This window comes from Bombus flavifrons, chromosome 2 (genome assembly GCF_040668555.2).
Source record: "Bombus flavifrons isolate JBK064 chromosome 2, iyBomFlav1_principal, whole genome shotgun sequence".
NCBI lineage: Eukaryota > Metazoa > Arthropoda > Insecta > Hymenoptera > Apidae > Bombus > Bombus flavifrons.
The window spans coordinates 12,388,750-12,403,412 of record NC_138443.1 but is presented as its reverse complement, the minus strand read 5'-3'; the positions used below and the strand labels follow the sequence as shown (position 1 = coordinate 12,403,412).

General features: G+C 37.4%; 1 protein-coding gene across 7 annotated transcripts in view; it reads right to left on the bottom strand.

Moving 5' to 3' along the window:
* The window catches only part of Ten-a (Teneurin-a transmembrane protein), a 708,522-nt gene that overhangs the window by 492,666 nt on the left and 201,193 nt on the right, over window positions 1-14,663 (bottom strand). For all 7 annotated transcript variants that reach the window (XM_069130210.1, XM_069130252.1, XM_069130246.1 and 4 more), the window contains one exon: window positions 7,124-7,159. The gene's annotated coding sequence lies outside the window, so the exon portion shown is untranslated. The remainder of the gene's footprint in view (window positions 1-7,123; window positions 7,160-14,663) is intronic.

Genomic DNA, 14,663 nt, shown 5'->3' with positions numbered 1-14,663 from the left:
AAGGCTTCTACGTCTGGTGGAGTTTGCTCTTAGATTCGGGATCTGATCGTCATTCGATGAGTTTTTCTTCAGCAAAGAAGAAGACGATATCATTTGTGAGCTTTAGAACGTCAGGAATTTCTCGTTTTCGCTGCTTGGACGTTATTGTATTATATATTTGGACGAAGACATAAAAGATTCTAAGGATACGAATCGTGCCGGCAAATACTGTACAGGCAATTTTGTCTAAAAACTTTTAACTACGTTTAGCTACGTTTCGAACACAATTCACTTAGCCATAGAGCTATCAAGCTCCTACAAGACTCGCATTCGTTCGAAGGCGGTCGTTAATCATTAACTAGCTCCGTGTAGCCAGCCAATCGATCAGACAACGGTACCACACAGTACCCCACCGAGCATCCTCGCGGAAGCAACTTCCGCCGCGTTTTCCCCAGGCCTTTTCTAAAATTCTCCTCTGACTTGCTTCTAACTAGTTTCCAACCTAGGTCCGCTACATTTTTGTCCGGTCACGCGATATCACGACCACCACTTTTTACCATGTTAAAGAATAATCGCTCATTCGAGGTCTGGCCTCGTGTATCAGCGCTGGAAAGGGAAGAAGTGGAAGAGTTAGCAGGTGGAATAGGGAGAGTAAAATCCCTATCCTGCTTGGGGTGGAGGCGAAGGGGCTAGATTAAACGCGATAATACGCCGTCCCGATATCTTTTTGGCCTCGAACGCAGCCAGCTGAGTTTCCCTCGTTATCCGGTTTCCCCGGTTACGTTCGCCGCGCCGTTCGCCACGCCACTCGCAAGCGGTGGCTCCACAAATTTTGCAAAACACCGATATAAATCGTTTGATAACGCGTCTGGCCCTGGGCGTCGATATATGCTGGCGCGAGGAAAAAGCCCGGCGCACCAGGCACAGTTAGGAGAAAAAAAGAGGGATGGTTAGGAAAGGGGTGGAAATTTGGCGAAACGCCAGACGCGGCCTTCCGAAGCCGTTTGGAAAGGCAAGTATAAACAACGATCACCGACGCGTCGGGTTATACCACGCTGATATCAAGCTAATTGCAAAAACTACATCCTCCAACCAACTGTCGTCCTGCCTCCTCTGTCGACCACTTTTTAACGCATTTGTGTATTGGTGTAGGTATAAAAAAGTGACTCATGGATTTAGGGGTAGGTGGAAGTTTTTAAATAGTTGTGATATCCCGAGCGAAGCGCGCATTGAGTAAGTTGATCTTAACTGTTGAAGGCTAGCGTGGGTTAAATTTCATTTTATACGAATTTCTTTTTAACGTTATTAACGGCATATTAATAACGTCATCGCGATGCTCTTATTTGTAACCAAGACAAGCGATAATTTTTCTACTCTTCATTTAGTATTGAATAACAATAGAACGTTTAATTCCATTTGTTTAACTTTATCAGACACTTTTTTAATTTAGAAAAGATGTACTGCGGTCAATTTTCACTCGTGATGTTCTTTAAGTATTATGTTTTCGTTTATAGATATCAGGTTGACTCAAAGTCATTTCGCTTCAAGTGATGGATAGGGCAACACTTTTCATTAGATTTACAAATCTGCCAGACGGTAGAAACTTTAATATTTTGGGGAATTTCACTAGTTTCATCTTCATTTACAATTATGAAACAATTCGAAATGCGAAGTATTTAATCTCAGGAGAAATTTCTTACATGTTATCTACTTAATACAATTGTTAATATCAAACTAAATCACAGAGAAGTTGAAGGAAAATGTTGACAAATATTTGAATACGAAAACAAAGGTATACCAGGCTAATTGGCGAGTTATCTATTTAAATGAATATTCAGTAGTCTGGAAGCTTCGACATGTTGCGTGAGTCAGATATTCTCTTTGTCCAAACATAGTCCAGAGCTAAATTTCGTCGTTATATTATTCAGTACCCTCAATTGTATTTGACCTTAATTACTTACGTATACCGTTTTACTGTTTTATGACTTGTCTTGTGCAACGTTGTACCCTTCTTGCACACTTCACTTTCAATTATACTATTTTTGATGATATCGTCAATATTTGATGTTCAGTTTCTGCTGTCAGACATATAATTTTGTTTCGTTCTAAAGATGAATACATTATACAATTCAATTATCAATTTACTAGTATACAATTTAAGTATCAATTTATGGTATTTATTTCCATATAAATAGGTGATAATTGTTGCATTAATGTTAATTAATTGTTGTATTAATTTTCCACAGAAGTTTATTACCCTTAAAATAAAAAACAAGAAATTCTCATAAAGAGGGAAGGAGAAGGGCAGAGATTCTTTAAGTAACTTTTCAACTGCCTCATCATGAGATTCACTCTCAACCAAGGATTCTCCCTGAAAGTCTTTCGTCAACCCTTCACTAACTAGTTTCGGTTAAGACCGGAAAGACGATACTTTAGGCCGAAGAACAACACGCTTAAGGTTCCCTTTCCTGAAGCTCATGAATTAAACACTCACGAAATTTCACGATACTGCATAATGAACAAGCAACCTAACTACCCCTTTGGGATTTACCAGGGGTGACATGAGTCATGTGGCGCGACCTTGCGGTGTTTTAATATCAGGTTCGTACACATGAAATGATGTTTCCCAGTAGTTTCTCCGAAATGTAATATTGGATGCTTCGTATTAAATAGAATTTACTCTGTTCCGAGGATTTCTTCTTCTCAGAATGTTGTTCTTCGAAATAATACCGACAAAAATTATAATGATGCAAGTAATCGATTCCCTATAAGAATCACAGCTTATCGATGCTCGCCGAAAATGGATTCCGTTAATTTTTTTTCACCTACTCCCAAATAGCTATCATCATTTTTCTCAACCTCTACAATTCATACACTTTTCTTTTACTTCGAACTCAACACCATTCGATCCTTCCATGCATCCCTAATTCTACTCACTACAAACTTAATTATTCTTAATAAACATTCCCCCTAAGTCACCATATACGTACACAAGTACATATACTTAATATCCAGGAAGATTAAATAGTATGTGTCCCATGAATAAAGTACCTGGTTTTCATAATACCAGACGACTAACAAACCTTAATATTCAAAACTTCATTCTCAATGTTCACACAAAATTTTCGCCTCGGGTATACAATAAATAGACATAGACAAAATACCCCCAAATCCACGAAGGAAGTAGCTCGTTCCCATAATACCAAAGCCCTGTGGAACCCGGGGCAAAAATCCTGACGCGGTCTCTCCTTGAGGAAATATTTTGAAAAGACGAGCAACGATGCGCGGGCTCACGGTAATTAAGCATCTTGCCGGTGCAGAGGCTCCGCAAACCGGCAGTAAAAACTAAATAAATAGAGAATGTCCGGCGTAGAGCCTGGCCGCGGCGAAACACGCCCGGTTGGATCAGGCCGAGGAAGAGGGAGAGAGAGTCTGCACGCGGCAGAGCTTGCGCAAACACAAAAGCTCACGTCTGAAGACAAACAGCAGTGACTGTAAGCTGCAACGTGGCCTGGGGCGCTGCGGCCCGTGTGCTATGAGAGAAAGGAAGGAAGGAAGGAAAAGACGAGCCGTGGGACGGCAAGGGGGCAAACACATCGGACAAAGACGATGAAACTCCGCTGGTACGAGGTGAAAAGGTAAGACAGAGCCAAGTGAGACGTTGGCGCCTATACCCGACGGCCGAACGTTCTTCTTTCGGAGACGACCTCGTGCTTCAGTGAACGCGATAGCGTCTTGGAGATCTTGATACTCCTAGAAATGAACGAGCAAAGGAACATGGACAGAGAATTTCGAAGATACTCGCTGTTTTTTCAGAAATAGGATTCGTTACTTAAAAATGCTCGTTGTTTCGCAACGTATATATTAGGTTGTCCGGATGCGTCTTTCTTTTACAGTCACGTCTTTTACAACGATGCATCTTTAAACAAACATGAAACCTAATGTGTCGAACGTTGTGATTTTTATTTTGAGAAAACAAAATGGATCGTACGTAATTCGATACAATAATATAAAATGGAAAACGTTGTGCATCCATTATTTCCTTATAAAACGAAAGAAACTTTTCGGACGACCTATTACTAGAGGAAATTGGTGAAAATTTAAATAAGTGCGTTTTAAGGCTCTAAGGTTACGTATCATTTTCTGTATATATGTATCATTTTTGGAAAAAGTTGCCCTGGACTGTACCTCTGGCGAGCCCCTCAATTTAGCCGAATAAATTTTCCTTTGCAAATTATGGTCCCATAATTATTCGTTAGATGCATAATTGACTTTATACACCACGCGAAATCGTAGATAATGTGACCATAACGCTACAGAAGAATCAGTCGAAAGCATAATTACGCGAGAGCAATGGGAAGGCGATATTCATACGCTACATTCCAAGTGTGCAACTCTCACGTTTGTATATACCAGGTGGAAAATAAACACTCGACGCGGAAACATATGCTTATTCGGGTGGCAACAGACGCAGATTGTACGAGCGATGAGCGTGGCAAGGTTCTCGAGTTGGTTCGCGAGCATTGTCCTATTAGAATCGACCCTCTTCAGGGAGGTTTCGAGTGCGTTCCGCAACAAAATGTCGCAGCCGTGTAAACGCGCTCTAACAGCCGAAAGCCTGTGTCGCTTTCGAAGATACTCCAGCCGTGTACACGCGGTGTATTAAAGCCGTGTACCATGCGTATATACGTACTGTATTTTCGGCTAGGATCCTCCATTTCAAGGCGTCTGTACGCGGAAACGCATTCCACGATGCAAGAAACCAAGCGGATCTTGGAATCCTTTCAGGCGTAGAGGATGCTAGTTCATGAATACCGTTGTGCACAGGCTTCACAGCAGGTATTCGAAACGTCTAACGTGATGCAATTGGAGATTTGATAAACCGACGATAAACGAAAATTAGAATTATTTTGTATTTCCGTAATATTTCATCCGAATTTGACTCTAGAGAATTAATTTATGAAACTGCGATAATATTACAAGGATTTATTATTAATCTAAGCAACGTGCAACAGATAGAATTTAGTGATTAATGGAATTAGAAAGTAGATATTTAGTTAGAAATTGTCGAAGAAATAATTTACAGATATTTTTGAATGATTTTTACGAATTTCGTGGATTCAACAATATGCGTATGTAGATGTAACAAGCTGAGGATCATAATGATGTAATTTATCTACGATATCTCCTAAAATAGCGTTTCACGTTTACCATTGTAAAAAGTTCGGTATAATTTCCGAAGTTATAAAAACATATCTGGGACAGTGAACAAAATAACAACTTGGTTAACTATGAAAGTAAACGGATGGTACTTTTAAAAGTTGAAAAGCATTGTTAAGACGCAGGCCATTATGAAAGCCGGAAGATCAGCATATTCGGGCGCCAGACGCGTTTTATGGCACCCAAGTGTCGAGCAGCCGTGTGTAACAAATTTTCTTCCCTGAACCCGGAAAAGGTCAGAATTACTCGAAAAATAAAACAATCTTAACTTCTTCAAATAGTTCTCAGTGATAGCAACATATGTATTATCATTATATTAAGTCATCATTAGCGCATCATTAATCCATTGCTATTAAAGCTAAAACAAAATTCCAGGAATATCTATTAACTGCGTGTTGATGTATAAGCCGACTTGCATCGAATCACGAGATTTTTCACGGTTAGCGTAACCTAAGCGCTTTGATCGTTCAACGTTGATAGCTGCGATGGCGACGATATCAGCGATATTCGATTTTCCGACGGAGCGGCCGCCAGGTTTCCGGCCGGTTCTAAAAAAACACATGCCACATGCCGGAGCGCGATTTTTGTTCAACGTGAAAAGCGAACAGGTGGCCCATGTCTAGAAAGCTAATCGAAACGCTCGTTTTCGAAATACGAGCAAAAAACATCATTTGCTATTTTCTTGTACATATGTGTATAGAGTGTCCCTTTATAATTGTCTCACAGCACTACTTTTTGAATTAAGTATACATGCGTTGGATAAAAAAATGTTTCGAGTAAAAGTTTGTGTTGGTTACGTCACTGGCAATATACTGTTACGTACTTGGACATGCACTACGTAGAAATATACGGAATTTTAACTATTTGCCAAATGGGAATAAAAAAATACCGATTTTTGTTGAATATATGTCAGTTCGGTCAACAATTTGGAAACGTAGGAGTATTTGATTAAGACATGACACACGTATCGAAAGTTCAAAACGAGAAGATTTCCTTACCGAGTGTGACTAACCCTCAAATTAATCGAGATTATCCTAATTATAATTATAATTTCAATTTGTTTCGACCGTTCGCGGAGAGACACGATCGCGAGATAGCACGTCAACGAGAGTCGTAAATTCCCGTTACGATTAAATAATCGACACCACGAACTGATCGATCCCCTGATTTCTGTTACGATAATAGGGGTGGTTCAATTGAGGTTATACTGAATTAACAGGCATAAATTAATGTTTATTCCAACAACTTTGTAAAGAAGGTAATTACACTGATGTGTATGTACAAGCTAAGTAAGTGATTGATTTAAGGATAGAAACCCGGTGATGACACGTTGACTATTCTAACGATGAAGAATAAGTGAAGTAAAGTGACAATGCTGTGTCGAAGGAAAGCTAGTCGTGGGTGGGTCTAATCTACAAGAAAGAGCTGATTTGTCAAGGGTAAGGTTTCATTGGGAGAGTGAGGGAAAGACTTCGCTGTCAATTGGTTAATTTTCTAGGTTGGTTGGTGAAGAAGGGTGCTAACCGCCCCCGAGAGAGAGTTGCTAGTGGGAAGCATCATACGTGAGAAAACTAACTTTCCCGTAGTAACAATAAGCTTTAGAAACGATTCAGTAAAGAGACGTTTGTTCGGTCTGAAGGACCTTAGCTAGCAAATTCCTGAGATTTATGATGGGTCCTTAAGACTATTAAGGGTACGCAGTAAGGATGAGCGGTCATCTGGTTCCCACCTTGCCCGCGGTGTGTGGCCTGGTCTAGGTAGAGTGTCGTCCGATGTAACACAATTCTTTGAAATTATTGATCTTTCTTCTTCTTCGACTCTTATATATTCCATATATATTTTCTGCTTAACAATTATGATAATTTGATTCATAATTTGATCCATGGTAGTACAGATAATTTAATACATCACGGATGTCACTCACCTACTATTCTTGACGTTGGAGAGGTCAGCGATCGTCCTGTAACAAAAATAGTTATATCCTGTTATATCATTTCAGAGTAAGATCTAGATATTATAAGAGATATAACATATTTTTACATCTTGTTCTTCTTTTATAAATAATAAGAAGTACCAACAGGATCAAATAACAAGGCTTTGCTTTCCAAACTTAAGAAAGATTGGTAAATATCGAAGTAGAAATTTTAAGATAATCGGAAACGAGTTTCACGTACTATTACTATTAATTACGCGTGATCTTCTGAATTCTATATTCTATAATTATCACTGGTCTATCATATTGATCTAACATATTGATCTATCATAAGAAATTTCCGCGCATTGATGCGATAGATTAGAGTAGCTGACCAAGTATAACTTATTGCATCTAATCTAGCTTCATCACTTAACTTGCAACTAGGTTAGTGGACGCGAGCTCATCATCCGCAGGAAGGCTTGTACTTTCCAACTACGTGGTGTAACTTAATTTACGATACTTCCAGCCCGAAAACCAGTGTGTCAGTAATGAACGGAATTAACAGATGAATGTTGCATGTTCTATGTCCGTTTTGCCAGCTTTCGAGCTTTGAAACGTGTAAATCAAGCGGTACTTTCGTCGTTAACCGAAATTGAATATATCCGTCGAATATATCGAAACAAAACATTGATATAAATGTAACAGATAAAAATTGTTTCCTTGGTTAATTTTGAATTACATTTTAGGATAATATTTTAGTCGATATCTTTAAAATAATTATTATATACGTTGAAATTACTAATTAATCGATGAAACGCTGTAAAAGATAATAACGTATTTAATTGTCCTCAATTTGGTAAATTGAATCCGAAGTTGGGATTAAAATTAAATTTCATGGTAGATGCAGCTCATGTTTGTTATAGCTGAACTATAATTTGCACCACGAGTGTAACTCGATATTGTAAGGCAGCAGAGTAATTGTTTCAAATTTTCGTGCAACATGACGCAAAGAATTATCCAATTAAGTGCGATTAAATTGATGTGTATGTGTTATTTTAGTTTCATAGTATATATTCACAAAGACTATTTGAAACGAAGCAAAAGATATTTTCTGGTTTCTAATCATTAACTTCTTTCTTTTTTAATGAATCAAAGAATTATCTAAATTATTATAAATTTTATTTTCCTTGAATAGAACATCTAGGAACGATATTAATGTGGCTAACCATTCAACTTTCGTTTAAAAGGTTGATTCTAAGCATAATAATCTGTTAATAATGTCCTCTTTACTTCTCTCCGTACTGGGTCCTAAAATAATTTTATAGATTACAATCTGGGATTTTATGTTGACCCGTCCCGAGGTTCGTTAACCGTAACGCGTGGTCTCGTTTTAAGGCGTTACTACTACGATGATCGAAGACCGCGTTATTACCGACTCGTACTACTTCACGTCGTCTTCCATCAAAGCAAAGTCGCTTCTACGTAACCTGCACGTAAGTAGGGGAAGATGGACGAGTGTTTCACTTGCATTTTATTAACGTCACAGTTTAGATCGTTTATGACTTCATTCTCCCGCTTCTTTGCTACTTTATATTTTAATATGGTAAAAAGGTCCACCTGTTTTTATTAGTTACAAGGTATAATCTTTGATTGGTCATCATTAAAATATAATATATGACATTAAACATCGTTCGCGTCGTAAATTATTAATTAAAGATCTTCATTAGCACGATTTATGACAAGATACCAAAAAGATCTATTTTTAAAATTAAACTATTTTAATTGCGAAACGACAAGGTATCCTTAACTATTTTTTCAAACTCTTTTCTATTATTTTCCGTTAATTTTCAACTGGGCATGTGTCAATTTCCTCGGAGATCGATGAAACCATGATCAAACGAAAGTACTGGATAATTCCTTCGAATATCCCCCAGGACGGCGCCATTCCGAACGATTATCCATCGAATTTATCGCGTGCATATCTCGCGCGGGTGACTGCACACGTCGCTGAGGCGGCTGTAATTTATCGTCACTTCGCGTTCGCGAAAAATGCCTTTACTGATTCATCCGCAGACGCATAAAAAGTATGCGGCCATACGTTACGTTGTTGTGTGTTCTGTTCTACGCACACGCAAACGTGCATTATAAAACCTAAAGCTGTCTCACCTATGATATTTTTTATTCGTTTCTCCTTTTAGTTTTCTTTCTTTTTCCCCGTTTCTCGCTCCTCGACTATGCCAGTTTTTCTTCAAACTGGTCAAAGTCAACGTGACTGCGTGCATGGAACATAACACAAGTTTCGAGAACTCGTAGTATGACGTGATGACGTGACGCGTGAAAGGTCGATGAAAAACCGTTTTAATAGGGCCATTCCTGACGACCAGTCGCTGCAGCGAGTTGTAAGTTCTTTTTTACCAGGGCTAATGATTACGTAATATTTTCCGCGTGGAGGGTGTGTAATTGTGTTTCGCGCGCTCCTGGAGCTGGCCAGTTGCGAAGAATGATGTTATTTGCGGAAATAGCGAGTTCTGTAGTGCGGTTTGAAGAAAGAATGGAGGAGGCTAGCGGCAGATTATAAAGGCGATGAAAAGCTTTCTGCAAAATTGTGCCAGTGTAGTCTATACGTGGAAATTAGACAAAAACATCGAACAAACATAGGCTCATAAATTTAACGAAATGGTCAAAATCAACCAGAAATCAATACGTTGATACTTCGTATTATTGTTACAACTTTTGATTTACGAAACGTTAATTATGAATTATTTATGAAGCTCTGTTTAGACCATATACTTTTCTTATTTTTTCACGTAGAATATTTTAGCATCGTTTTACCGAAGAAACGAGTGATCGACGTATTATAATATTCCAGCAGTCAGTTTTTTGTAAAGTCGAACCATCGTACCGTAGCATTATCCATTTTTCATTTATAAAACATATACGAAGCACAAAAATAAATACACGGCATAACGATAACAGAATCTCCTAGCGGACACATTGAGAAAATTTTGCGCAGGATTCGCGTGAACGAATATATCCTTTGACATGAAGGAATACAATAATAAAAAGAATCAATCGATAAATCAATATCTAGAACAGCAAAGAGCTGGCGTTTTATAAAATCAAACACTTGTTCGTTATAAAACGTAGTACAGGTCGATATTATTGCGCGACTGTCTGGCTCTTGTGGAGTAATCGTTTCTTCGAATCTTGTCAGCGTGATAACGTATTGCTCTTCGCGCAAGTATCCTTAGGCTCAAGAAAAGGTCGAGAGTGGTATGAGAGTTAGAAGGCCGGAAGTCATGGCAAGATAACGGTCTACCGTAAGTCTGGACAATGTGTTCTGTAGACGGACGCCTTTGTCGTAGATTAGCACGATTCCTTGACTTCGTCGACGGAGTCCTTGAAACTCGACGAGAGATACGGGACGGGATATTGTTTTCTCGCTATCTAAACGTAACTCTGGCTAACTCGTCGGAAGAATGAGAGGAACGGGATTCTGGAGATCGGTCGATCGTTTCCAGACGTCAACTCGACCAGATGGTTCACCTTCTGTACTCATGGGAAATTCGATTTGGAGGATAAAAAGAAAATTCAATTCTTGTAGACATTTTGTTCCCCGCTATCCATTTAATTCAATTTAAATCGAAATCAAGTAAAACATAAACTAAGCCGAGAAAATACACTTATTCCTCTGTAATCTAAAAGATTCGTTAACGAATAAATCGATCTCGCGATTCTTCTCTTCGAGTCTTTTGAAAAATCACTGACCGAAAATTTCGCAATATCAAGAGAAATTATATCAGTTCTACACGTAAAAATAACATTTCGAGGACATGGAATTGAAGTGAACCCCGGTTGAAAGGAGGATAGAAAAAATGAAAAGGCAAAAATAGCGGAGCAGAAAAAGCTCGACAAGCAACGATCGATTATTACGGTCGTCTAGCGGTAATCGTTTTTTTAAATCCCGACTCCGTCTGCGTATTTGCGAAATACGTAATCATCGTTGAAACGTGCTTTAAAATAAATAGCAATTCCCTCCTTTTCCCCGCATTACCTTACAGAGAGGGGGGAGGGGGCAGAGATACTTGACGGTATCGTTGAACGTAGTACGCAAAGTAAGACTTTTCCACGGCACTTCAGACTTCTCCGGTGCACCAAGTATAAAGCTATTTACGTATCCCATTTCCCGCAAAGGGTGATCTTTCTTTTTCGTTCATTTTTTCTTCTCCTCCCTCCGCGGCCTGATCTTTCTCCCTTTTTGTCGTAAATATATAACGGGGTGGTCGCTTTCAGGATAATACGAAAGACTCTTAAGAAATTCGCAATGCTCAGTCACAATGAAGTGGTTGGCTACAGGCACCGCCGAGTCTCGCGGTAATGAAATTAACGAGAACGTTGCGCATGCTAGATTATGTTCCATCATATGTCTTTGCAACTTGCGAAGTAGTATAAGATCGTTTATAGTCAGAGACACGTAAATTAACTACTTAACTGTACGCGATAGGCAAATATATTCTACATACCATTGTAATACAGTTAATCATTAGTTGTAAAACAGCGGTATGTTAGTATAACAAAGAAACACAATCGCTTGAAAGTATAATAACTTAATCTGACTGTGAAAAACCGATACCGAAGGAAGGCTAAATATAGTATCAGCTGAACAGACGTAAGAGAAAAAGAAAAATGCACGCAAACACTTTTTCTATATGAACTTTATGGAACAGAGAGTTTCGAGCTATTTAATCGGTTATATAAACCCTACAAAAATAGGTTTTACCAATGTTCCAGTTAAATGAAAAGTTCTTCTAGAGAATTTGCTGCAAAAATAAACGGAACTATATTCGAGTATTTACACGAATACGTTATGTTTGCGAACGTACACATTTAACGTGGAAGGTTTAAGCAATTGAAATGCGATTGGATTACATGGAATTACGATACCAGAGGGTGAAATATTTTATTATTATTAAATTATTTCTGATCAGAAATAGGTTGTTCTCAGAATTTAAAATCGAGAAATGTTCATAATTTATTAATAATTTAATCAAGTAATTTTATAATTTAGTCATAAATATGCCATCGGCCTCGATTCCAAATCTATTCTTATCCATCTATTTATGATATCTATAATAATATATATAGATATATAGATATCTATAATAATTGGAAACATTAAAAAACAACATCGGAATTAAATATGAAATGCCATATTACAATGTTAAATATTCAAAATTATTTTCTGTTCAAGCGTATCACACAGTAATGTAGTAGTTAGATATATGATTCGTCAGATAACTCAGAGAATCAGACAGCAGTGAAGGAGTATAAGACCGTGAATAATCAGACAAATGTTCCCCAGTTTGTTACCCAATGTTTAAATATGCATTCAAACTTTCTTTGTATCAGGAAAATTTCATTATATTTAAGATTACTTTAGATAAAATACATTTAAAATATAAATATGTAATTATTATAATATATTAATCCTTTGCCATTCAAGTTACATTCTATACTTAATTCAAACTGATTCATACTCAGCAAATAATCTTCGAAAATTATTAACAATCTATATTTTCGTATTTATATACAATTATATTATATATATTATATTTTTATATTATATAGGACATATTTTTGTGCCCAGTGAAAACAATAAATTACAAGAATAATTATCCTCGATATTCGTAACATTGATTTAATTTCATACGCGTACTGCAAAAGAGAAGAATCTCATGAATTTTCTTCAAAGATCAATAAATATATTGATAAGATTATGAACTAAAATATTTCATACTTCTTTTAAAAAAATCTTCAAGAGGATAATCTACCTTCAGGTTCATGTATATACAAGAATATTCCCTTAATAATATATTCTCTTTCAGTCTCTAAAATCACAACAAACTTCGTTTCTCACGCAACGTGAACGATCATGCACGCTCCGAAGGAACATTATTAAACATTATTAGCGGAGCACTTCGCGTAATCAAAACATTTTCACGAGAAACAGCATTTAAAAAGATTTCACAAACCGCTACCATACTTTGTTAGCCGTAAACAAGATTCCAGCAAATCCTGGAAGCAAATAAAAGACGAAAATCGAGGCAAAAGACGCAGGGATGACACGTTTTAAAATTTTTTCCAAAGCCGAATCCGGCTCGATGCAAATTGGATGTTCTAAGATGCGAATAATCGACAGCATTTCATCATTGCAACACGGCAGCAGGAGTTATGCACTAAAAAGGAATCGATGTCGATGCTTCAATGTGTATATACGTACATGTACATGCATGCATATAGGTAGGTGTATAGCCCAGTTGCGCCAGAATTTGAAACAATTTCCAGTCTTTTCTCGTAATTCATCAATAGGATTATAAGAACGTGATATATATCGTGCGCTTATAATAAATGTCGGTTTTAATTACTTAAAGTATCGCGTTAAATGCGACGAGTTTTCATAAACGTAGCAACAGTGAAATTTTCCTTAAACACGTCGATCAGATATTAAAACAGGTTTGTTTGCATAATGCTTCAAAGGATGGATACGTACATAGTAGATTACGCGAGTCAGGAAATGGAACGCGAACTTAGTTACACGAGATTAAAATAGATGCTTGGGTATATGACACATGTTTGAATTTATTATGAAAGCTTATGCTTGTGTGGATGGTTGAATTTTAACATTGTTTTCAGTTGGAACAACTTTTTATTCGTGTCATGATTTTCCTTTGCATGTCATGAACGTCATTAGGGAACACTTTACGCGTGTATCAATTTTCCATTGATATCGATTTTATATGAAAATTTGTATATCCTCATTGAAGATGTACAAATATATTGCGACACTTTTAAAGGCAATTATTTCGTTTAATGTATTACATAATCTCTGTATTCTTTAAGTGAATTAATATATGTAGCGCAATTTGAACAATTCAATCACATAATTAATCACCGTCTTCTCGCAAACATAAATTCCGTTTATCTCTGCTCGCATTTATATTTTTATAAACTGCACGGAGTTATTTAAGGTTACGCACGCAGCTAAGGAATCTCCTGACTAAACTTATTTCTGAGGAACGGCGCGTTTTAAAACCTTTTCTCCAGAGCCTATGCCCTAGACCGGCCAGCAATAAAGTCCACGATAGTACACGAGCGTTTTATAATTACTGGTTTTAATCTCGCGACATTATTTCTGAAGAAAAACACATAGAGAGAAATTTTGCCACCGAAACGAGGGGAGGAGGACTAACAAGAGTTATTCATTGCGAAGCATTCTTTTCGTTTATTCTATTTTACGGCTGGACTCGCGTTGGTATATCTACACAATAAAAAGGCAGCAAAATGTATTAAACGTACTTTAAGAAATTCCAACACTCCAAGAATATTTGTCGGATCTTCAACAGGTTTCAGGGACGAATCGTCGTTAAAGAATAAATTCAATTTCTTCAGTCTTTTATTTACCAATCGGATACTTGATCCTTAACATAATAGGCAGCAATTAACAAGTAGCAATCAAGTCAGCAAGTACAATAGGTTCCTGTTAATTGAA